Below are 25,056 nucleotides of genomic sequence, written 5' to 3'. Positions count from 1 at the left end.
TCAAGGTTTGGACTTCCCCTTAGGGTGAACTCAGACCAAGGTACACACTTCACAGGTGAAGTAATGAAGGAACTGTGGAAGACGCTAGGCGTCAAAGCCAACTTCCATATTGGCTACCACCCACAGGCTTCAGGCCAGGTTGAGAGAGCAAACAGGACTGTGGTGAGTATTTTGAAAAAATACGTAGCCGCAAACCACAAGGACTGGGACGTGAAACTCCCTCTGGTCCTCATGGCCATAAGGGCCACTCCACACACGTCGACTGGCATCTCTCCTTTCGAGATGATGACGGGTCGACAAATGACTCTCCCTCTGCACCTGTTGTACCAACCAGGCGATGCTGCAAAAGCGGAAATAATTGGCTCACGTTGGCTAGTGAACGCTCCTCAAAGAAAGGCGATCATAGCCTACGATCAACCCGGGACAAATAGACCTTTGACGTTACCGGACAAAACAATGTGGATCAGTGTTCCCCAGGGAACACTGATCCACATTGGTGATTTGACGCTCTATCACCTCGATCCGGAACAATGGGACGCGACTCTGGATGACTCAGAGTACCTGGTGAACATGTCTATAGACATAGATCCAGAAACTCTGGGAAGGATCCGTTTTGAAGGCACCCAAGTCGTCGACGTGGAACCAATAAACCGAGTTCTCAAGTCCCTCAGGTCCACAATTAAGAACCCGATCCAACCAATTACCTATGCGTGGTCAAGCGCGGACACGTTAATCATAGCCCTGCTAATGACGATAACCCTCGTATTGTGTGGGATACTCGCATCCCTGTTCCGGGGCCAAACGTCACTCCGAGTCGACGTGGATCGCCATGCAGCGCACCTCGATATGATTATGCCTCGCGTATGTGGGTCTGCAAAGAAGCCACTCACACGGGACAGCGTGACTGAAACTGACAACCAGGGTGAGGTGAAGCAGTGAAACGATGTTTTTAGTTGCTTAGTCACTACTGTTGTCGGTGTTGAATCGTTGTTGAATTGGTTTTGGTTGTTTCTGAGGTAAGAATGAATCTTGTGTGTAAGTTAAGTTAGAGACTAAGAGGCCTTTAACCATGCCAACATGCAGTTCATTCGCTAAATTGCAATCTTTGCGGAGTCAATGTATATTATTGCTACCTTAAGTACCATAATCTACATTGATCTCACAACGCTTAAGCCGAACCTACTCGAACAATTCTATTCGGGGGGATAGCTAATTCTTTTTGATAAGTCTCGCCATAGACTTCCAAAACATTTATGGGAAACCAAACACCCAATCTCAAGTCGTTCGTCTAAAAGACAACAGACAATTGAACCAAACTATATTTTACCATGTAAAGCTAACTTAAACCAAGCTAGAATTGGAAAAATAGTTTGGGCCCCTTTTCTATAGGTATAAACCCCTGTAGTTACCCCTTTTCAGCATGCTCCACCCCTTAACTGGTAGTTGTAGCTGTTCCCAACCATAATAGCTTACACACCAGGTGCATATAGTTTAAGGCCTTATGTAAAATCCCCTTCATAAGCCCACCTTAAACCACATAAGTGCATGTCACATTGAACCAGAACGGCACCGACTGGACGTCGCCCAGAGACGACCTTCGCTGGAGGCGACCTGCAATCCTGACGTTGGTCTCCACTCTTCATCCAGTGGCCGCATCTTAAGTTCAATCCAAGGGTACCCCTCTGTATGCTGATTAATCAACACTTCCAATCGTTGTGGATTTACCGTTGTGGATTATATGACTTTTTCCAATGGATTACAGACTCTGTTTCCAAGGGGTTAAAGCATTGCTACAATGGATTTACCGACGACGTTATGGAATTACCTTGACTTTGTTTTCCTTGCTGGATTACTTTTGACTTTTGTTTTCCTTGCTGGATTACTTTTGACTTTGGTTTCTTTGCTGGATTACATCAAGCTCAAGGACAATTGAAGGCGTAAGTTCATAGTTGGAATTCATCCCCATGGACAGGTGATGATTTCCAAAGGGGGGACTGTAGTGAACTTAACCTGATGTCAAGACTAAGCCTAAGGTCAAAACCCTTGACCTTAAGAACCTTGTGGGACAGGAACTGTCATTTCATTGATTTGAATCCAGAAATACAGGTTCACCCATCCTGAGACTCTCTTTCTTGAAAATCAAGTGGAAGAACACTCTCTTTTTATTATCATTACTATTTTACAAATGTTGATAATCAAAGTGTCTTAGTTCAAACCATTTTAGATGTTACAGTGAACTAATCAATTTTATTAACTGTGAAACAGTGTAATGATTTTTAATGCTTATGCAAAGTTAGAATTCATGTTAAAGCTGTTACAGAGTAATTATGCATTTTCTGATTTCTGTCTTTGAATGAGCAAGTGTGCGTTTTCCGAGGTCAGGAGTCGAAGCAGACATGTGTTGGAACAACTGCCTTGTTTTTACATCCTCTCAGACGTCAACAGGGGGGTTTTGGCACCTGTTTCTAAAACTCGCCAAAACAAAACACTCTCTGTCTGTGAGAACAGTTTAATCTGTTCAATAACATTCTTGCTGTCTTCTGACTTTTAGTAACCTCTTACGTCACAAAACACACCCCTGTCTGGTCGGTACTGACCAATGGGAAGACTCCCAAATGAACCGGGAAAAGGGCTCTTTAAAAATGCCGGTACTTCCTAGTTCTCTCAGAGTTGAGCAGAGTTGAGTTCTGAGTCTGAACAGTTCAGTTCTGTGCGGAGAAGTTCAGTTCGGTGAAGCTTCTGAGCAGTTCGGTTCTGCGCTGAGAAGTTGTTTGGGAGAACAGAAGTCCAGCATGATAAGGCTCCTCCGAGTTGGATTATTGCTATCGCTGATGTGAGCTGGTGTCGGACGGAATCTCGTCACTACTTCGGACGAGTTCAGCCATCCTATGGAGACGCTGGCCAGGTAGCGTTAACTGGACCTCCATATCTGCTGATTAATCTTCAGAAAGGTAATGAGTCAAGTTCCCTACTAAGCGTACCGAGGAAGGCTGGGTTCTGATGGAGAGTGTCGGTTCTGGTGAACACTTCCCCTCACATACCATCTTTTACTCCCTTTAAACTCTCATCTTTCCATCTTGAAATTCTTCTCTAAAGTAGAAATCCTTCCAGATATTTTAGAAATGTCTGTGTAAAGTGCTCATCCACCGCCGTGTGGATAATTGATCATAATTGTACAGTTTTCATAAATGTCTGTGGTGAAGCAACGGAAAATCATGGCCGTATGGTTTTCCTGATTGATGGATTATGTTGTTATTTTCATATTTTGCCAAATTAATGTAAATGTTTGATGTTAAACTTTGATTCTGTAAATAAATGACCGCATTCGTTTTGATGGGTCAAAGATAAATGACGTCTCACGTTTGCATTTCATTAAATTCAATGCACGTTTTATTCAGTCCAGAAAAATGAGGAATCCGTTTTAATTGATGAATATATCTCTGCATCTGTTCATCTACATATATATATATGTATATGTATAAATGTGTATGTATATGTATATATGTATATGTATGTATATGTATATGTATATATGTATATATGTATATGCATGTGTATATATGTATATATGAATATGTATGTGTATATATGTATATGTATGTGTATATATGTATATATGTATATGTATGTGTATTTATATGTGTATGTATATATATGTATATATGTATAAATGTATATATAATGTGCATATATATGTGTATATTTATATATATATATAATGTGTGTGTATATATATATATATATATATATATATATATATACATATATATATATATATATATATATAAAACATAGTAGCACTACCAAAAAAGGGCTAAAATCGCCACAGTTTATTAATCTTAACAACGTCAGTAGAAGCTGTTCTTCAATCTAATTTAAATACACTTAATGCTATGCAACCTCCTGCCTGATCGGAGTGGGGCAAAACACAAGTGTGCTGGATGAGGATGGTCTTTCATGATGCTGGTGCCTACATCTGGAGATGTAGATGTCTGTGATGGTGGGGAGGCTGACTCCAATTGTCTTCTGTGCAGCCTTCACCACTCTGCAAAGCTTTTCTTTCTGCAGCTGTGCAGCCTCCATGCCACACAATGATGCTGGAGCACAGGAGGCTCTCCACTGCACACCTGTAGAAGGAGGTGTGGACCGAGCTTCCCTAACCCGCTTGCCTCAGCCCCCTGAGGATATTGAGTCACTGATGTGTTTTCTTGATCAGACTGGTAGTTTTGTTGCCCCAGCTGAGTTTTCTCATTCAGGTGCACACCCAAGTACTTGTAGCTGGAGACCACTTCTAACGCATATCCTCCTATGTTCGGGGGATGGGGGTTACTCATAATGAAATCCACAATCATCTCCTTTGCCTTATTCAGATTGATGTGGAGGTTGTTCTTCCTGCACCAACTCTCTAGGTGTTCCACCTCCTGCCTGTAGCTGGATTCATCATTATTTGTGATGCATCCATCCACTGCTGTATTGTCTGCAAACTTGACAGCCTAGATGGGTAGGTACGCAGTCATATATGAGCAGAGTGAACAGGAGGGGACTCAACACACAGCCCTGAGGGGAGCCAGCACATGGATCTGCACAGAATGCATAGTCTGTTGGTTAAAAATTCCAGGACGCAGTTGCATAGGGAGGGTATTAGTCCTAGTGTGTGCAGTTTATCCACCAGGCTCTGGGGAATCATGGTGTTGAAGGTGGATGTGAAGTCCACAAAGAGCATACATGCATATGAGTCCTTCTGTTCCAGGTAGATGGAACAGAAGGACTTTTTAGGGGTGATTTTAGTCCTCCAGTCCTGACAATGGCTCTTGGCTTGAACAATGTGGTGACAACATTGGGGGCTGGAGCGCAAACTGGTGTGGTGTCTGGGGGTCCTCCCCCATAAAAATTAAAAAAGAAGATGCCATTTCCTGCATTCTGGTGTATTTTAATGGGCTGTTTAACATTTAGTTTTGCCTACATAAGTGACACTTGATTCAATAACTATTATAGAGTTAATGGCACAACAAGAAGTAGCCTGACCAACAGCTCTCCTTGTGTGAATAGAGCATGCTCTGCTTCTCTCATGCATCCTAGCCACAGTCAAAGAAACATACCGTAGTGTAGCCTAAGTTAACTTTTAGGGAAAATTTCACTAGTCAATATGAAACAATAATAATAATCACTCCTTCTTACCAATGGCCTAGCATAAAGCAAGATGATCATCATCCATCGTGTTTATTGTTATCTTAAAATGCCTAATTAAAACTCCAGTAGTGGGCTAGGTCTACTGTAACCTTACCCAGTTGTAAGGTCAAGAGACAAACATGTAGCATTAACATAGTATGAACAACATTCAGGAATTGTTTCTATAAGAACATTATCAAATATTTTACGTAAGATTGCTTTACCCACGAGGAAATGTAACCCAGGCTGAGCTAACCTCAGACAAACTAACAAACAAGATATCTGTAATGGTGGATGTAGTCAAGCTCATGGTGTTACCTGAAGCATTTAGTGAGGCATTTCTGTCTTATCGACCAATATTAAGGCAAAAAAGAATTCTAAGCTACTAATAAAATAGTTACTGCAGTAGATGTTTTCATGCCACAGAACTTACAGTGAAATGCAATATACAAGAGTGTACATTTTACATACACAATCTATTAAACACTTTGCACAAAATCAGTTTAGTTTTAACAAAGCCTAAACTTACGCAACCAGGTTACCACATATATCTACATATAAAACACACAAAAAGCACAACTAGCTTTAAGCACCTCTCTCAACCATCTGGAGAAGGTAAACACCTATGTGAGAATGCTCTTCATTGACTACAGCTCAGCATTCAACACCATAATCCCCTCCAAACTGGTTTCCAACCTCACCACACTTAGGCCTGAAGTAGTCCATCTGCTGCTGGATACTGGACTTCCTCACCAACAGACCACAGGCATTGAAAATCGGCAGTCACCTCTCCTCCACATTAGTCCTCAGCACTGGTACACCTTAAGGCTGTGTCCTCAGTCCACTCTTGTACTCTTTATTTACATGAGTGTACCCCCCAAGCATAGCGCTAACATCATTTTCAATTATGCTGATGACACCACCATTTTGGGCCTCATCACCAACAACAATGAGAGTGCCTGCAGAGATGAGGTGAAATCACTGACCAGCTGATGTCAGGAAAATTAATTAGAGAACTTTACTAATTGACTTTTTCATGTATGGGAAAGTTTCTGTAAAGTGCCCTGAGACAGCTTTGCTGTGAATTGGTGCCATATAAATAAACTGAATTGAATTGAAAATAACCTCTCTCTTAATGTCAGCAAAACAAAGGAGATGATAATGGACTTCAGGAGACAGAGTGGAGGTCAGCACTCCACCATCTACATTTTTTCCCTTGTCCTGTCGGGCATTGTGACACTTAGAATTATTGTCTGAGTGTCAAAGTGATGCCCAACAGATTTACTTTCACAAGCAGAGCATTATGGCTGGACTTAATGCTCCACTTGATATATAAATTAAGTTTTATTAGAATTTGCTTTGTGTCAGAGATCTGATGGCAGAGGATCCTACACACAGACTCAGAAAGGTTTTTAAAATGTTTATTGAGTAAATAAACAGCTTCTGGTGTTTCAGGTCCAGGAACTGTATCTAAAATGATACAGAGGGGAAAGATTAGTGTTTGACAGAATAACGAGTAGTTATCTGAATACAGACAGTCTGATGAAACGCTAACCTTTCTTGTTGTAACGGGATGCTCCAGTGGTGACACAGAGCTGCAGAGACCAAGGGAAATCCAGAGGCATAGTCGAGGATGAGCAGGGTTCGTATACGGGATCAGAAGAGGAGACAGTACCGATAGGGAGAGGCAAAGGCGAAATCCAAAAACAGGCATAGGTCCTCAACAAAGTCAGAAGGCTGAGGCACAAAAGGGACAGGCCAAAAACGTGGTTGAGAGAAACAGGCGTGGATCAAGATTAAAGAGTTGTGAACAAGGAGAGTACGCTGGATAACTGTGGCTGGAAGCAAGCAGTGGATCTGGCATTGTAGTGAAGAAAGCAGGAAGTATATATACACCCAGAAACAGGTGGAAACCATCAGCAGCAATCAGAGAGATAGGCGTGGCATGTAAAGAGGCTGGTAGAAGAAGCAGAGGAAAAACCCAGGAGAGCAGAGAAGAAAAAGTCAAACAGTGAACAGAGTGATGAGAAAAGGAAAAAAAACAGAGTGTAAACTGTGACACTTTGGGCTTGTTTCAGATGTAATGGACATGGGGATGAAAAACAAAGAAGAAAACAAAGCAGAAAAGTGAGAGAAGGGTTAAAAGGTAAAGAATTAGATAGTAATAGAGGATAGAGAGGTATAAAGAGAACACAAATCAACATCATTGAAGTCTGCCTCTAGACCTGCGGAAAGAGAAAAAAAGAAGAAAAAAAAAGACAACCAAGAAACCACAACAACAAACAGCATATATAATGATACTTATAACATCATTAGAAGTATTTTATACAGTACATTGTAATACAAGACATATTTAGTGGCCTCCACAACCCAATTGAGTGTGTATCTGATAAACATCTGGATCTTAACACCTGTGTGAGCATGCTTGCCACTATAAGGTTTCTCCATAAAAATGTTCAAAAGTGGATGTGGGGACCCACAGACCCATCCCCAAAGGACACAATGGTAACACAGGGAAGACCGGAGCCAAAGACACACAGCGGTCCCCAAACCCAGAGCTCTGGGAGTCCCCCAACAGGGACACTTGCACCCCCCAGAGAGAGACACAAAGGGAAGCCCCGGGCGATCCCCAGCAACCTCAAAGTAGAAACCCCAGGAGGCTGCAGCGAAGAGTCCATAGGCCCCGCTGGCAACCCACCCATCCAGAGTAAATCTGGCCATGGACACCGAGACCCGAAGTCATACCACCCCCAACAGAGGCCTGACAGGGCCAGGGCACCTAGGCCCCGGCAGGCAGCCACCAGGGTGGGCCTGCACACACCCCACCACCCATCCCCAGATGCTGAGAGCCGCCAATGCACCGGTGGCAGGGGGGCCCACCACCAGAGGGGAGTGCAACAGGGGAAAGGAGACCCCATATTAAATGGGGGGCCCAAATTGATCCAAGAGAGGGGACCACCTAAAACCCAACCCGAGACAAAAACAGGCAAACAGAGACAGCCCGACAGAGCCTCTGTCAGGCCGTCCATGCACCCCACCCACCTGACAGCGACCGCAAGCCGGCCCCAGGCTGGGGGCCAGAGCAGCAGGGAGCAGCAACCGAGGAAGGCCGGCCCAGCGCACCAAGGATCAGGCACCCCAACAGCCCCAAACCACAGGCACAGAAAAGCCCCGGCATGCCACCTTTGCACCCCCCCCCCCCCCCCCCCCCCCCCCCCCCCCCACTGCGAATGTCACATCAGGCCGACCAGTCAGCACCCCATCAAAGTGAAGCCACGCCCCCGACCACCACCATACACCACCACCGCCATATACCACCAATGACCACACACACACACAACCACAGATGACCCCCTGCCGGAACCCGGCAGCCACCCCAGTCAAAGGGCCGGCCATCGCAACCAGGAACCCTGATCAAAAGAACCAAACAACCCAGGGAGAACCGGAGCACCAGCCTCATCCCCAATCGCCCTCAAGTTCCAATGCTCACCCACAGCCCAGACCCCTACCAGGCAGCCTACCCCACCTCCCTGCCCACAAACCCAAATGTCAAACGGAGAGCAAGGGTTTAAGGGAAATATATATATATATATATATATATATATATATATATATATGGGGGGATGAGGCATCGACCGGCACAGACCCACCTCCTCCCCAGAGAGCAGGCAGTGCCCATTCACCTCTCCAACTCTTGCCTAGAACCCTGAATGTCTACATGCTACATCTGAGAGTGGGCACAGGTCCCAGAGGTGAGAATGATTACACATCCCACCCCCTATATGCCACCATGTGCCCACTCCAGACCCTATATATACATGTGTTGTGAGAATGTTATAAGTGAGTGTCTAGGTGGTTTAATAAAATTGGGGCCCAGGTCTCCACGAACCATGGAGATAAAGGATCCTCCCTGCAGCTCAGTAGTGCACCTTAACCCCAAGGCCCTGCTTGAGTGGGGGTGTGATGGAGTGGGTGGAGGAAGATGTCGGAATGGGGAGGAACAACTGAGGTGGCAATGCCCTCCCAGGGGGTCAGCTCCCCCACTGACCCCAATAGGCACCCCCATTCTCCGAGCTCTACCAGGGGAGGGAGGCTCCAGTACATCCATCCAGGAGCAGGAGGCAGCCACACCACCAGGGACCCAGGTCACGGATCGGCACATAGCCCCGTGGACTGACCAAAACCGGGGCCAGCGACCCAACCCCCGATACCGTCCAGACCCCCCAACCTGATACCCAGCTCCCCACCAAAAAAGCCACCAAATTCCAATAGCGACAATCAGCCAGAAGTGCCCGAACAGCCGCAGATAGTGTACCACGATGACCGAGAGCACACCTCCACAAAAGAACCGACCAGTCCACCACAGCAACACCCAAAATGAGAGTACCCCATGCAAAGGAGGGCACACATCTAACATGCCCAGACATCCTCGGGCCAACAGTGCAGAGCCACCCAAGTGAGAGCCCCGAATACACCCCCCACCCACAGCCCAGACCCCAAGCCAAACACCAGACCGTGGCCACAGCCAGGCAAGAAGACACCCAGGCTGAATCTACCCATTCCCTCCCATGCCCCATCTTCCTCCCACCAACAGTATCACCCCCCCACAGTAGAGGTCCCAAAGCCCACCAGCGCACCAAGGGCCCCCAGGCCAGGTCTGGGCGCCGGCGCATGCACCGGCCCAAGACCTCGACAGCATACCCACCAAGACTCGAGACCCCCGGGTCAAGCCGGGACACCAGCCCGGGAGCGACACTCCCCCAGAACCCCCAGCCCACGCCCACCCCAAACCCACCCCAGCCCCGATACCCCCCACATCAACAACGATGCCCCACGGGACGAAATCAAAGGGGTTCACCCACCTCCACTACGTGTTGGAGCTGATCAAAGAAGCCCAGAGAGATTGGTCTGAGGTGGAGGTACAGGAAGTCTCAAGACTGATGTAATCCAACAAAAGGTCTTTATACTGTTTAATACTGAGTATTTTTATTTTTCCAATTCATGAGTATAGGGTTTTATTTTATTTATGTTTTGCTATACATAAAGCAATAAAAATAATGTGAATTTACTTTGTCTCCAAAGTGACATCATCTAAGTGGCCCAATAAGCAAATTGACAGAGAGAGGGGAATATTACATCTGAGACACTTTGATAAGTCTTCACATATCCGGCACCAAAACCTCTGAACAGGTGGACAGAACCAAAATGCGTGGATGTAATTGTCAGGAATATTGTCGGTACACTGTGAGCAAACATTAGATGATGCGAAACTCATCCTGAACATCTGTTGATCTGTGTAATGTACTCAATTAAGGATTTTGTATTGTATTAATTGTAAATTGGGGTTTTTAATCATCTTAAAATTTCTTAGACATATCTGAGACCAGAAGTTTTGGTCAAAGTTGACTGACAAGTCTGTCTCCCATTTTACAATGGAAAGGGATATTGATTCATCTATTTTAATAAGTGTCTGGTAAACCTTATATAGTAATTTGGGAGGGTTAAGATTAAGGAATTCTAATACACTTGTTGGTATTTCAATCCTAGTGTTATTAAGGTTAAATTTATTTTTTGTTATAGATTTAATTTGTTGATATTCTAAAAATGTATTCTTATCAATCCCATATTGTGTTATTAATCTGTTAAATGGGATGTAGTCCACTTCTTCATATATATGTTCCAAATATTTGATTCCTTTACACCTCCAACCTGGGAAGTTTATCATATTATTCTGTTGTAGGATGTCAGGGTTGTTCCAGATGGGTGTACGTCTGCATGGAATTAGTGAAGACTCTGTCATTTTAAGAAACTCCCACCAAGCTGTCAGAGAGGAGCTGGTATTGATGCTTTTAAAGCATTCCTGTCGTTTTATGTTTGAGCCAATGAATGGAAGGTTCAAAATCATTATATTATTGTAAAGTGTCTGTTCTATGTCTGTAAGGATGGCACCATCTAGTGGGCCTTCCCCCTGTCTGTTCTCCCTTGTGTCTGAATTGATTGTCTGATTATCGTTACCTGTGTCATGTCCTGGTTGTGTGTATATAAAGTCTGTCTGTCAGTTCTGTCATTGTCGGTTTGTCGTTGGGTATTGCCTGTTCTTGTCCTGCCTGTGTGATCCTGTTTCTTGAGTCCATGTAAGTTTTGCTGCCATGTCAGCCCTTTTGATTTATTATTATTATTATTATTAAAAGTATTTTATTTTATACATCTGCCTCCTGAGTCCTGCCTGCGCTACTGGGTTCTCCTGTTCTGATCTGCCTCGAAAATCCTGACAATATCTAGCCAGGGTTCATCAAGGGGTGTGTGTTTTATCCATCTTGAGATGTATTCTAGCCTGTTGGCTAGAAAGTGATAATAGAAATTGGGTAGCTTTAGTCCTCATTTATCTTTGGTCTTCTGTAGTGTTTTTAGTTTAATACGTGGGGGTTTATCTTTCCAGAGAAATTTAAAGATGGAGGAGTCCAGGGATCTAAACCAGTCAGATGATGGTTTATTTGGGATCATTGAGAATAGATAGTTTATTTTAGGCAAAACCATCCTTTTTATTGAAGCAATCCTTCCCATGAGAGATAAGGGTAGAGATTTCTATCTAGCAAGATCATCCTCAGTTTTCTTTAAAAGTGGGATGTGGTTTAGTTTTGTTAAATCTGCCAATCTAGGAGAGACTTTGATACCCAAGTATGTAATATTCCCTGACTGCAGTTGTGTAGTAAGTGAATTGTTGAAATAGCAATTAATTTGTAGAACTGTTGTTTTTATCCAGTTTATAGAGTAATCTGAAACTCTTGAAAATTAGTTTATCAATCCAATAACCTGAGAGAGGGAGGTTTGTGAATGCCGGAGGAAGAGCAGCACATCATCAGCATATAGACTGATTTTGTGCTCTATGTTCTTGCATTTTATGCCTTTAATATCTGTAGTTTGCCTGATTGCTGCAGCTAAAGGTTCGATAAAAATAGCAAACAGTGAGGGGGAGAGTGGACATCCCTGCCTGGTGCCCCTTTGCAGAAGAAAGCTAGCAGATATTTTAGTATTTGTCTTAATGCATGGTGATGGGGAACTGTTCAACATTTTTAACCAGTTTATGAAATAATTTCCAAAACCAAATTTATGCAAGGCTGCAAATAAAAATTTCCAGTTAACTCTATCAAAAGCTTTTTCTGCATCTAGAGAGAATATTGCTGTTCCAATATTTTTACTGTAAGAATAATCTAATAAATTACATAATCTGTGTGAATTTGTGGATGAATGTCTCCCTTTTATAAAACCAGTTTGGTCAGGATGTAATATGACAGGAGTTATATTTTCCAATCTTTTTGAGAGGGCTTTACTAATTCCCTAATATGTTTATTTTCTTCTTTCTTCTTATGTAATGAGAATGAGATTATTTTAACTCTCATCACTGCTTTCCCTGCCTCCCAAAGAACAGATGCTGATGTTCCAGGCAAGTCATTATACCCCAGATATGAAGCCCACTCTTCTGTAAAGTACTTGATAAAATCTTCATCCTCAAGCAATGATATATTAAATCTCCAGTTTATACTTTTTGGGATTTCTTTTCTGTTTGCTAGAGTTAAAGAGACAGGAGCATGATCACTGACAGCTATAGGGTGTATCTCAGTGTCCGAGATGTCCGTCAACAACGAGCATCACAAAAAAAAAAAAAAAACAACGAGCTGCTGCCAAAAAAATTATCCAGATGAGAGTAAGAGTGATGGACAGGTGAGAAGAAAGTATACTCTCTACGATTCAGGTAAAGAGATCGCCATGCATCGCAAAGTCCGTAATCACTCTTGTACTGTTTAACTGTATTTATGGACTGCCAACTGCACTGAGTTCCTGTTCTACTACATCTGTCTAGTTCTTCATTTAGACCAAAGTTGAGGTCACCTCTAAGTATAAGTGAGCAATACAAGTGATCAGACAGTGCTGAGAAAAAATCATGAAAAAAAGAGGTGTCATCAACATTTGGGGCATAAATGCTGACAATACACAACTTGTAGTTATTTATACAAAGTTTTATTATTAAATATCTGCCCTCTGGGTCTGCAACTGTGTCTAGTACTGTAAAATTTACATTTTTGTGTATTAATATTGCTACTCCCCTTTGTCTTGAGTTATAGCAGGCACAAAACACATTAGGAAACTCAGGTGATTTAAGATCATCAGCAGTTGTAGTAGATTTATGAGTCTCTTGTAAAAAGACAACATCAGCCTGTAGGCTTTTAAGCTGGTTAAAAATTCCTAATCTTTTTTGATGAGTACTGGTTCCATTGACATTCCAAGTCACAAACCTTAATGTGCCCATAGTTGTGCGTGAGTAGCTAAAGTTGACTAGCGCATGTCACCATAGAGACAAACAGATCCAAATAAAAATCAGAGTTCTATTTCATCCCTTCTGACCGCCAAAGGGCGGTGCTGAAAGCACTGAATGTTCCCTTCGCGCATGGACTTTTCAAGTAGTAATACCAACAAAGTCACAAGTGTGACACGGATGACCAATCAGAGGCTATATAGCCTGGCGTCATCCGTGGTTCTGTTCCTTTTTTCTTCTCGCGCGTGGTTCAATCCAGGGCTTCAGCCCTTGGACCTTTTGACTGTAGTCAGAGGCCCGACTGCCCTTTGGCCAGAGCAGCGTATTCACCCTCCTTAAGGCCGCAACAGTTTAGCCTTTGTTTAAGGTATTTCTGCTGTTTGTTGGGAACTACGGCAGCTTTCACCCCTCTCCCAACTTACAGCGTCTGACAACTGTGTGTGAATCAACACTGGTGAGTAGTCTTTTACTCCTTTACTTCCTTTTGCCTTGGTTAGTGGCGCCGTCCGCTCTGTTGGATGTTTCCAACCGCGAGGTCGGTTTGGATTATGCTCCTTAACTTAATTACGTAGCCAGCTGTGTTCTGGTCTTGTTTTCTAATTTGTAAAGGCGAGCGTTCGCACACCCTCTATCAATCATTTTTCACCAACCTCATAAATGGTTGGGCTGAGCTAGCAGTGCTAGCCTCTCTGAGTTTGGCCTTGTTTTCTATTGGTGAAGGCTAGCGTTCGTTGCACACCCTCTCCCAATAATTTTCACCAACCTCATGAACGGTTGGACTAAGCTAGAGATGCTGGCCTCTCTGAGTTCTGGCCTTATTTTAATTGGTGAAGGCAAGCATTTGCACCCCCTATCCCAATCATTTTCACCAACCTTGTAAACAGTTGGGCTAAGCTAGCAGCGCTAGCCTCTTTGAGTTCTGGCCTTGTTTTTCTATTGGTGAAGGATAGCGTTCATGCACCCTCTCCCAATCTTTTTCATCAAACCTCCTATACGGTTGGACCAAGCTAGCAGTTCCAACCTCCCTAAGTTCTGGCCTGGTTCTTGGTGAAGGCAAGCGTTCGTGCCCCCTTGCCCAATCACTTACACCAACCTGAAAAGTGGTTAGATTGGGCTAGCGGTGCTATCCTCTCTGATTTCTGGCCTTGTTTCAATTGGTGAAGGCAAGCGTTTGTGCCCCCTCTCCCAATCATTTGCATCAACCTCATACACGGTTGGACCAAGCTAGCGGTTCCAGCCTCCCTAAGTTCTGGCCTGGTACTTATTGGTGAAGGCAAGCATTCATGCCCCCGCTCCCAATCACTTGCACCAACCTGATAAGCAGATGGATTGGGCTAGCAGTGCTAGCCTCTCTGATTTCTGGCTTTGTTTTAATTGGTGAAGGCAAGCGATCATGCCCCCTTCTCCCAATTGTCCTCTTTTACCAGCTGAGCTAGCGGTGCTAGCCTCTTTGAGTTCTGGCCTTGTTTTAATTGGTGACGGCAAGCGTGTGCATCCCCTCTCCCAATTTTCGGCCTATCCTTTTGTCCTTGTTTTCATCCTGTATCGTGGACAAAGTTGGCAGTTCTAACCCCTTTGCTGAGTTGCAGTTTTTTCCTTGAATAAACTACCTAAAGTAAGGAGCATGTAAGGCTCTCACTGCTGCACAGATGGTAGGGCTGTGCTCTGCCTTGGACATGACCATCTGGTGTAGGCCCTGTCAGAGAACCCCTGCATGAACTACAGCGTCATGCCTCATGCTGTGAGGGTGGCTCGGCTGGCCCAGTTTTCACCCCAAGCTCGGCAGTGACCTCCTGCCTTCTGGGCAGGAGGCTCCACCTAGGCGTCCAAAGTGCCGGACTGAGGCCGCAGTCTTTATGGCCCCTCTTAGAAAGAGGCAAGCCAAGTCTGATCAGGGTCTCTCCACAAGGGTGGAACAGCTGTCTACAGAATTGGCGAAGATGAAGTACCTTTTTCAGGCATGCCAACTGGAGACCTGAAGACCTGCCAGTCTGTGCATGCAAAACAGTTCTATAGTACAGAGTCACTGTCGCTGGGCCACACAGTCATGCTCTTCTGTGTAGATCTGGAATGTCTCAGCGGGTAGAGGTATACACAGGTCAGAAAGATGGAAATGTGGTCAGAGAGGCCAAGGTGGGGGCGGGGTATGGCTCTATATGTGTCTTGTATGTTGGTATAAACACAGTCTAGTGTGTTGTTTTCCTGTGTTGGTATGGTGACATGTTGATAAAATCTTGGTAGCACGTCTTTCAGGTTTTCGTGATTAAAATCACCAGCCACCACGTAAAAAGCCTCTGGATGCTTGTTTTGAAGCGAGATGATGTTATCATGTAGCTTCCGCAGTGCGTCTTTAGCATTAGTATCCGAAGCTTTATAGACAACAATGATATACGCTGCCATAAAATCACTAGGTAAATAAACTTTTTATTGTCTGTCTAAACAGGTCTCACTTGTAAAAGAGTCTTTGAGGCTCAATGGGATTTATCTGTATAAATAAAGGTTTGAATGAATGTGGTTGACAGTTGACATTCAGTTGTTCTAAAGCCTTGGAGCTGGAACTGTTTATCAGGACACAGTTTTTGTACCACCCTTTAATTAGGTACATAATCCGTCTCCCCGTGCTTTCCCTGATAGCAGGCTATGGTCCACCTGAAAAAAATTTGTTGCCCAGCTGGAATTCTGAGTCTGGCATGTTGCTATTAAGCCATGTTTCCATGAGACAGAGTACAGTGTAACCAATTTTTTGAGATACGAGAGCGGGTTACATTTAATAATGAGATAAACCGATAGAAAACTGTGGGCCTGAGATCAGAAGAACATGGTTTGTGGAGCCAATGAATAGAACAGCAATAATAAGCTGAACACAGAGATGAAATTGAGTAGCAACTCTTATATTGTTACATAATAAAAATAAAATTTGCCATGGCTTACAATAAATTAACTGAAAACACCCCCAAAAGGAAAAATGTGCACATACAAAAAAAAAAAAAGTGTCCGTCTGGGCCTCTTATGGGAAAGACAGCCCATGTTGCTGGTGTACTGGTTATATTGAATCTGTCCAAAGGGTCTGTGTATGTATATGTGTGCACTTGGTTCTTTTCTTCTCCTCTGTATCTAGATCTCTTCTTCAAGGTCCTTTTAGCTCGCCATTGAATTGGGTCGGAATCCCACCTGGTCTTTGGGATTATTTTACATCGCCAAATCCCGCGAGTCCGGCCGCGGAGGAGGTCTCGCAATAATTCACCACGAGAACTGGAAGGTCACGCCGGTTCACACACCTCCCTCTCCCTCCTTTGAGCACACTGTGTGTCTACTCTCCGGCCCTACCCCCACCATTGTTGCCACTTTCTACCGTCCGCCCAAAATCAACAACTCTTTTATAATTGACTTTGCTGCTCTAATCGCCCATCTCTCAGCTCTTTCACCCAACATTATTTTGCTTGGAGACTTCAACATTCATATGGATGAAGACAACAACCCCCTCACCAGAGACTTCACATCCTGCCTCGACAGTTGTGGCTTCCACCAGTTCATTGACTTTCCAACCCACATTAAGGGCCACACTTTGGACTTATTATGCTGCTCTGGACTCTCTCCTCTTAACTTTTCTTCTGATGAACTTCCATTTACTGATCACCTCATGATTTCATTCAGTGTCAATCTTAAATTTTCCTCAGAGAAACCTCAACGCACTCTTTCCTTCCGTAATATTAAGAATATCAACCATGACATTCTTTTGTCTCATATTAACAATACCATCTTCACCTTCAATTCTTTTAACCCGGATGACCTTGTCACATTCTACAATAACAGCCTCACCAACATTCTTAACTCTGTCGCTCCTCTGAAAACCCGGTCTGTCTCCTTCTCCAACTCTGCACCCTGGTTCACTCCAGAACTCCGTTCTCTGAAATCCAAAGGTCGGAGGTTGGAGCGACTCTATAAGAAATCCGGTCTCTCAATTCGCAAGGAACTCTATGCGAACCACGTCATCCAGTATAAGGACAGTATTTCTCAAGCCAAATCCAGCTACTTCTGTGACATCATCAGTTCCAATGTTGGCAATTCAAAGACTTTGTTCTCTCTCCTTAACCGTTCAGTCTCATCTCCTAACTCATTACCCTCTCACATGGTTTCCACAGAATTTTGCAACTCTCTGATGGCTTATTTCAATGAAAAGATTCTTTCAATTCATAAACACCTTGGACCAAATACCACCCCCAGTATCTATGTTGAACTCCCCCCTCCCTCCCTCCCCTTCTCTGTCTTCTCCCTCCCCTCTGCTGATGACATTGCTGACATTATCAGCAAGTCTAAGTCCTCATCCTGTCAGCTCAATCCATTTCCCACAGTTCTTGTTAAATCCTGTCTCCCGTCTCTGCTCCCCATCATCACTAACATCATCCACTCCTCCCTAACCTCTGGCATTGTTCCCACAGCTTTCAAATCTGCAGCCTTCATCACCCCCATCATCAAGAAACCAGGTCTTGACTTTACCAACTTCAGTAATCTTCGTCCAATCTCTAATCTGCCCTTTATTTCCAAAGTTCTTGAAAAAGCTGTTGCTAGTCAACTTTACTCTCACATATCCAACAATAATATTTATGAAGAGTTTCAATCTGGTTTTCGCCCCCACCATAGCACCGAAACAGCTCTAATAAAAATAACTAATGACCTTCTTCTTGCTGCTGACTCTGCTCTTCTGTCTATCCTCATTTTACTGGATCTAAGTTCTGCCTTCGACACAATCTGTCATTCTATCCTCCTCAACAGACTAACCTCCATTGGCATCTCGGGTACTCCGTTAGACTGGTTCAAATCATATCTCTCTGACCGCACTCAATTCATTCAGCTCAAATCCTTTCGTTCCCAGTCTTCCCCCGTCTCCACGGGTGTCCCCCAAGGCTCTGTCCTCGAACCCCTCCTCTTCATCATTTACCTCCTTCCTCTAGGTCACATCTTCCGTAAATTTGGTGTCCATTTTCACTGTTATGCTGATGACACACAGCTCTACCTATCAACAAAACCAAACTCCACCCACCCACCCTCCATCCTCACCGACTGTCTCAATGAGCTAAATCACTGGTTTTCTAACAACTTTCTACAACTAAACAGTAACAAAACAGAAATCATTCTTGTCGGTACCAAAAACTCTCTTTCAAAATCAGAAAATCTTCTCATCCCCCTTAACAACTCCCTGCTATCCCCCTCGCCTCAGGTCAAGAGTCTTGGTGTCATCCTCGACACCACTCTCTCCTTCACTTCACACATCAACAACGTCACTCGGTCTGCCTATTTCCATCTCCAAAATATTAACCGTCTCCGCCCTTCTCTCACACCCTGCTCCACAGCTATCCTTGTTCACAGTCTTGTGACTTCTCGGATTGACTACTGCAACTCCCTTCTTTATGGCCTCCCCAACAAATCTCTCCAGAAGCTACAATTGGTCCAGAACTCAGCTGCCCGTGTCATCACTCAAACCTCCTCCTATAACCACATCACTCCTGTCCTGCAGCAGCTCCACTGGCTCCCGGTTAAATCACGCATCGTCTTCAAAATTCTTCTTCTCACTTTTAAAGCTATCCACAACCTTTCCCCTCCGTACCTATCTGACCTCTTACACATCTCCATCCCCTCTCGCTCTCTCAGATGCTCCTCTTCACTACACCTCCATGTACCCTCTGCCCGCCTCTCCACCATGGGGAGCAGGGCCTTCACCTGCTCTGCTCCTCATCTCTGGAACTCTCTACCCCCTGACTTAAGAAACACCACCTCTCTTTCTATATTCAAGACTGCTCTGAAAACACATCTCTTTAGACTCGCTTATCCTTAACTTTGCTGTATGTATTTTATATTCTTTACACATTTTATATTCTGTATGTATTTTATATTCTTTATGTATTTTATATTCTTTATTCCTGTTGATCTTTATTCTTACTGTAAAGTGTCCTTGGGTGTCATGAAAGGCGCTTTTTAAATAAAATGATTATTATTATTATTATTATTATTATTTTCTTGTCCACTCAAAAAAACCTGACCTACAGATAAGGTCATACACGTACATATCTATTACTTTTCTGTTCTTAGATGCATCATTAAGGATTCAAAATCAACATATCTATTGAATTTAACCTTGTTTATAAGTCTTCAGTCAGTTAAATCTCCATTTTAGTTGTACAACATTCAACATTTCAAAACTAATCAATTATGAGAACTAAACATTCAAGTACTCGCATTACTTACTGTTCGTGTGAACAATGTTCTACAAAAGGACAATTCCAAATAAATCTTATGAAAAGTTATTATAACCTGAATAATCAAACATTACAAACAACATGAATACACATACAAAGTTGGTTTAGAAATATCAAGGAAGTGTGCTTAATTTCTTCCCTTGCACTACAGGCCTATTAGTACAAGAGAAAACTGCACCAAAAATCACCCTCTAACCTGCTTTAATTTACGAGGAAAGAATAGAGTTCCCCCATAAATTGAGTTTACAAAATACATTTAGCAACAACAACACAGCTACAACTCATCTTAGCATATGTTACAATACAGAAATCACAATAAACTTGCTGCCTGCTTGCAGATACATATTTCAATATAACTCACTCAATAGCTGTAATTTCCAGCAGCCAAACCACACCAGTACAGCTAAACGAATTACATTTCTCACCGTTGCTCTGGATTTCAAAACAGAGTTTGTTAGCTTCGGCTCTTCTACTGCTTCCAACACGGACAGCAAAACACAGCTGATCCAACTCGTCTCCCTTTACTGTATCACTCTTTCCTAAACTCATAATAAGAAAATGAATTAGCTCTGGCTCTCTCCTTAACTTTATTAGCCAAAATTTTGTCTTTAGCATGTAGCTACCTTCTCCGTCGCGTCTTCAATCAGAAAGAAAGAAAGTAGAAAATGCGCCCCAACTTCACCCTACGCTTCTGAGCGTGATTCCTGATTGGCTGCTGAGCATCGTATGATCATGTACACTGAACGATGCATTCAAGTGTAGTAGGACATTTAAAATTTAACTATTATGGACAAACTTAAGGAACATACACTCTTATTAATTCTATTTTTCCCGTCATTAGTCAGTTTACATCTCCTGGGCTACACCAGCACATTTCCTCATCTCCTCTAAAGCCCCTTATCCACAGGTCTGGTTCTTGTTGGACCCTGTTGTGTCCGGTTCTGGTGGGACCTCTTTTTTCTGTCTCCACATTGCCTATAGTTCCCGTTTAGTGGGCGGATTGTTCACCTCTAGTGGGCGGATTATTAATATCAACGCACCTTACCAGCTGGTGGCGCTAGTGCTACATTAAGCTCTTTTCTAAGCACCACTAACATGTATTAGAAGAAGAAGAGCCGGAAAACAACATACAACCAAAATGGATGACCTCGTTGCTTTTTTCAATGTTCTGCTCTGCCTGTTGCTTTTTCTCAGAGTACAAGAAGGACGCAGACTTTGTCGAGAAGCCATTTTCAAACGTAGAAGAAAAGAGATTTTCAGACGTCGAAGAGAACTGATGTTCAGACGTTTAACAGCGATCCGATTGATCCATTTGTACAAACCACTTCCGGTTTCTTCTGTTTGCTCCACTCCTACCATTGTGGTCCTTAATCGTTTTGTAATCACTTTTTAGTTTTTTTAAGCTTTCCTCTAATTTGCTTTGGTGTGTGATGGAAGCCCTGTACCGCCATCTGCGCAGACACCTCTTGAAAAATCTTTCCATTTCGTTTGGTTCCATCTAGCTCGCTCTGCACTTGTTCGTCAGCCAGCAAACAGAGAAATGTCTGAACTTCAGCATTCGACCACGGTTGTGCCATGATTATTTGTTTTACCTTATAAAATATTCCAAAATATGCTCCTCCGATTTCTTGTTGTCTGTTATGGCGGGTGAAAAAGAAAATAGCGGATGGGGTTTTCCGGTGGAAGACTGAATCTCTGCCCTCCACCAATGAATACGCCCCCTGACCAATCAGTGACCTACAGTGCGCTGATGTCACATCTAGACCCAACAAGAACCAGACCTGGGACCTCAGAGAATTAGGTCCCAAAAATGGGGTGGGTTCCACCGCTAAAGGCATTGTGGATAAAACACGCAATCAGCCATAACTAGTTACATAGGAGTACCAAAAGGCCCTGTGGATAAGGGGCTTAAGACACCTAATCTTACTACAATAATATTGCACGCACTTTTCAGTTTTTTATTTGTTAAAAAAGTTTGACACATCCAAAAAATTTCATTCCACTTCACGACTGTGTCTCACTTGTTGGTGATTCTTCACAAAAAAAAATTAAATTTTATATCTTTATGTTTGAAGCCTGAAATGTGGCAAAAGGTTGAAAAGTTCAAGGGGGCCGAATACTTTTGCAAGGCACTGTAGTTGCAGAAGGTCCAGCTCTTTTTAAAACGACCGTTGGCCAGGAACAGAGATGGAATTGGCGGTGTGTTAGCATTAGCCTTCAGTCTCGTTAATACTCCACACTGTTTACATCTCTTCTGACCCCGCGCACAGTGCTTCCTTTTTCCCTTTGTGGTGGTCCCTCCACACTGATGAAGATGTTCGTAGGAGCAGCAATCTGCCAAGTGTAGCTCTCAGATTGTGGTCCATCGCTGCTGATTCTGAAGTCAAACCTTCTTTTATGTTAATAAGTTCGGTTCAGCTATAATTCACACGCTTAAAGTGAGCGGAGTCGGGCTCAATTTCAGAACAGACAAAACTGGGTTTTCCACTGGGAGCCTGAGAAGCTGCTGCTCAGCTGTGCACGGCCTTCTTGTCCATACAACCACCATTTCCACAATCTCATTCTTTCGGTCACTACCCAGAGCTCGTGACCATTGGTGAGGGTAGGAATGTAGACCGACCGGTAAACAGAGAGCTTTGCCTTACAGCTGAACTCCTTCTTCACCTCAATGGACTGGTACAGAGTCCGCAATACTACAGTTGCTGCACCAATCCATCTGTCAATCTCACGCTTCATTCTTCCCTCACTCGTGAACAAAACCCCAAGATACTTGAAGTCCTCCACGTTTTTGACCTTTTTGTAAATAAAAATTATTTGTTGATTATCCAAGTTACATCTTGAATCCGGCTTGCACTTGGGTTTTGAAGACAACAGACTGTGACAGAATAAACCAGCAACATCTTATAAATGAGAGTAAACCAATAAATTTCACAATGGGTATGCAGAGAAGGCCATTTAACTAGAGAGTATAGGTGACAATGATATGCTTCATAAGGAGCATTTTGTAACAAAGCAAATAGTAGAGTGATCAGTTGTGTCCAGCTTATGAAGGACACCTTACAAGCATGTCTATCAATTATCGGTATGTCTCCATAATCCAATAGAGGTAGAATGTTTTTTTCCACAATGGTGCGTTTTGCAGCCAATGTAAGCAAAGATCGATTTCTGTAGTAATAACCAAGTCTTACTTCAACCTTAGATTGCAAAATATTACCATGATGTGAAAAGGACAGTGCACCATCATTCCAAATTCCCAAATATTTATAAACTGTTACTTCTTCTATAATATCACCATTTAAAGTTGTGAAGTCCACCAAAGTGGGTATGGTTCCTCCTCCATGACCAAACCATATCATTTTATCCTGATGCTTGCTCAATAATCCAGGTAGAAAAATCTAAAAAAATTAAATCTGGTCCTCTGGACATTCAAAAAAACAAAACAAAGCAAAACAACAAAAAATGTAGAAACGTTTCATCTCTCATCCGAGAGACTTCCTCAGTCTGAGGTGTTCTATTCAGCTCAGCCTCTTAAATAGCACCTTCTCAGAGTGGATCAACGAGTTTTGCTGTTTAGTTTCCTCGATGTAAGACTGATCACAGCCCTCCTGACACTGAACAGCATACACAATATTACTCTGTTTGTGCCGGGGGACTGGATCTTTGGGATGAACCAGTCTTTGCCGTAATGTATTTTGGGGTTTAAAAGCCACTGGGACGTTATGTTTAGAAAATAAACGTCTCAGTTTCTCTGATACTCCCCCAACATATGGAATGACCACTGGTCTGGGTCTGGGTTCCTCCTTTTCACCTGTTGGCTGACTGGAGTCCTGTTTGGGTTTCTTCTCTGCTTTCAGGAAGGCCCAGTTAGGATATCCACATTGCTCTAGAGCCTGTCTTGTGTAGGATTTCTCCTTCTGCCTGGCTCCTGAGCTAGTGGGGACGCTGTCTGCTCTGTGGTAGAGTCCTGATGACTCCTAACTTGTGCTCCAAAGGGTGATGGGAGTCAAACTGCAAATACCGGTCTGTGTGGGTGGGTTTGCGGTACACCTCAGTTTGCAAATGTCCTCTATCAGAGACTGAGACCTCACAGTCCAAGAAAGCCAACCTGCCATTTTTTCATCTTCTCGTGTGAACTTGATGTATTTATCCACAGAGTTGATGTGGTCAGTAAAATGTTGGACTTCCTGAGATTTAATTTTAACCCAGGTGTCGTCAACATACCTGAACCAATGACTTGGTGGTGTCCCTGAAAAGGACGTCCAGGCTCTCTTTTCTACCTCCTCCATGTACAGGTTGGCAACAATAGGAGAAACTGGAGACCCCATAGCACACCCATGTGCAATATTATAGGCAGTTTTATTGATGAGTTTGTCAAAGCACAATTTAGATGTGGGTTTTTTGTTCGTTTGTTTGTTTTTTTGTAAATACAGCGTAATGTTTAATAAATGTTAGAACTATTCTTTGCCAACAAAATATATTTTGTGTCACTAAACAGCTTGTCAAGTTCTTTTCTTGTGAGCATGTGCGTCCCCCAGGACTCCTCCCACCCCCCACCCACTGCCGGCCTGCCAGCCATTTCTAGCATTGATCGGTTTACAAATTACGCGTTATATAGAACCATGTTAGTGGCTGTCCCGAAATTCTAATACGGTCAAGTTCCAGTACAGTCCAGGGGACTGTACTGACATAACGACTTTCTGTTCAACTATACCAAAAAAAGTTTTACAGCACAATCTGTGCCCTCGTTTACCCATCAACACATATCTACTAAACTAATATAAATATAGTGCCTTACAAAAGTATTGGGCCCCCTTGAACTTTTCAACCTTTTGCCACATTTCAGGCTTCAAACATAAAGATATAACATTTTAATTTTTTGTGAAGAATCAACAACAAGTGGGACACAATCGTGAAGTGGAATGAAATTTATTGGATGTGTCAAACTTTTTTAACAAATAAAAATCTGAAAAGTGGGGCGTGCAATATTATTGGGCCCCTTTACTTTCAGTGCAGCAAACTGACTCCAGAAGTTCAGTGAGGATCTATGAATGATCCAACGTTGTTCCAAATGACTGATGATGATAAATAGAATCCACCTGTGTGTAATCAAGTCTCCGTATAAATGCACCTGCTCTGTGATAGTCTCAGGGTTTTGTTCAAAGCGCAGAGAGCATCATGAAGACCAAGGAACACACCAGGCAGGTCCGAGATACTGTTGTGGAGAAGTTTCAAGCAGGATTTGGATACAAAAAGATTTCCCAAGCTTTAAACATCCCAAGGAGCACTGTGCAAGCAATCATATTGAAATGGAAGGAGTAT

The 25,056-nt window shown here is 43.3% G+C and overlaps 1 protein-coding gene across 1 annotated transcript in view; it reads left to right on the top strand.

The window, feature by feature from the left end:
• The window catches only part of LOC119427624 (GDNF family receptor alpha-4-like), a 559,979-nt gene that overhangs the window by 512,570 nt on the left and 22,353 nt on the right, over positions 1-25,056 (top strand). The gene's annotated exons all lie outside the window — the stretch shown is intronic.

This window comes from Nematolebias whitei, chromosome 21, assembly GCF_014905685.2.
Source record: "Nematolebias whitei isolate Nwh7 chromosome 21, NemWhi1, whole genome shotgun sequence".
NCBI lineage: Eukaryota > Metazoa > Chordata > Actinopteri > Cyprinodontiformes > Rivulidae > Nematolebias > Nematolebias whitei.
Note: the sequence above shows the minus strand (reverse complement) of the source record. Positions and strands in the feature narration are given on the sequence as shown.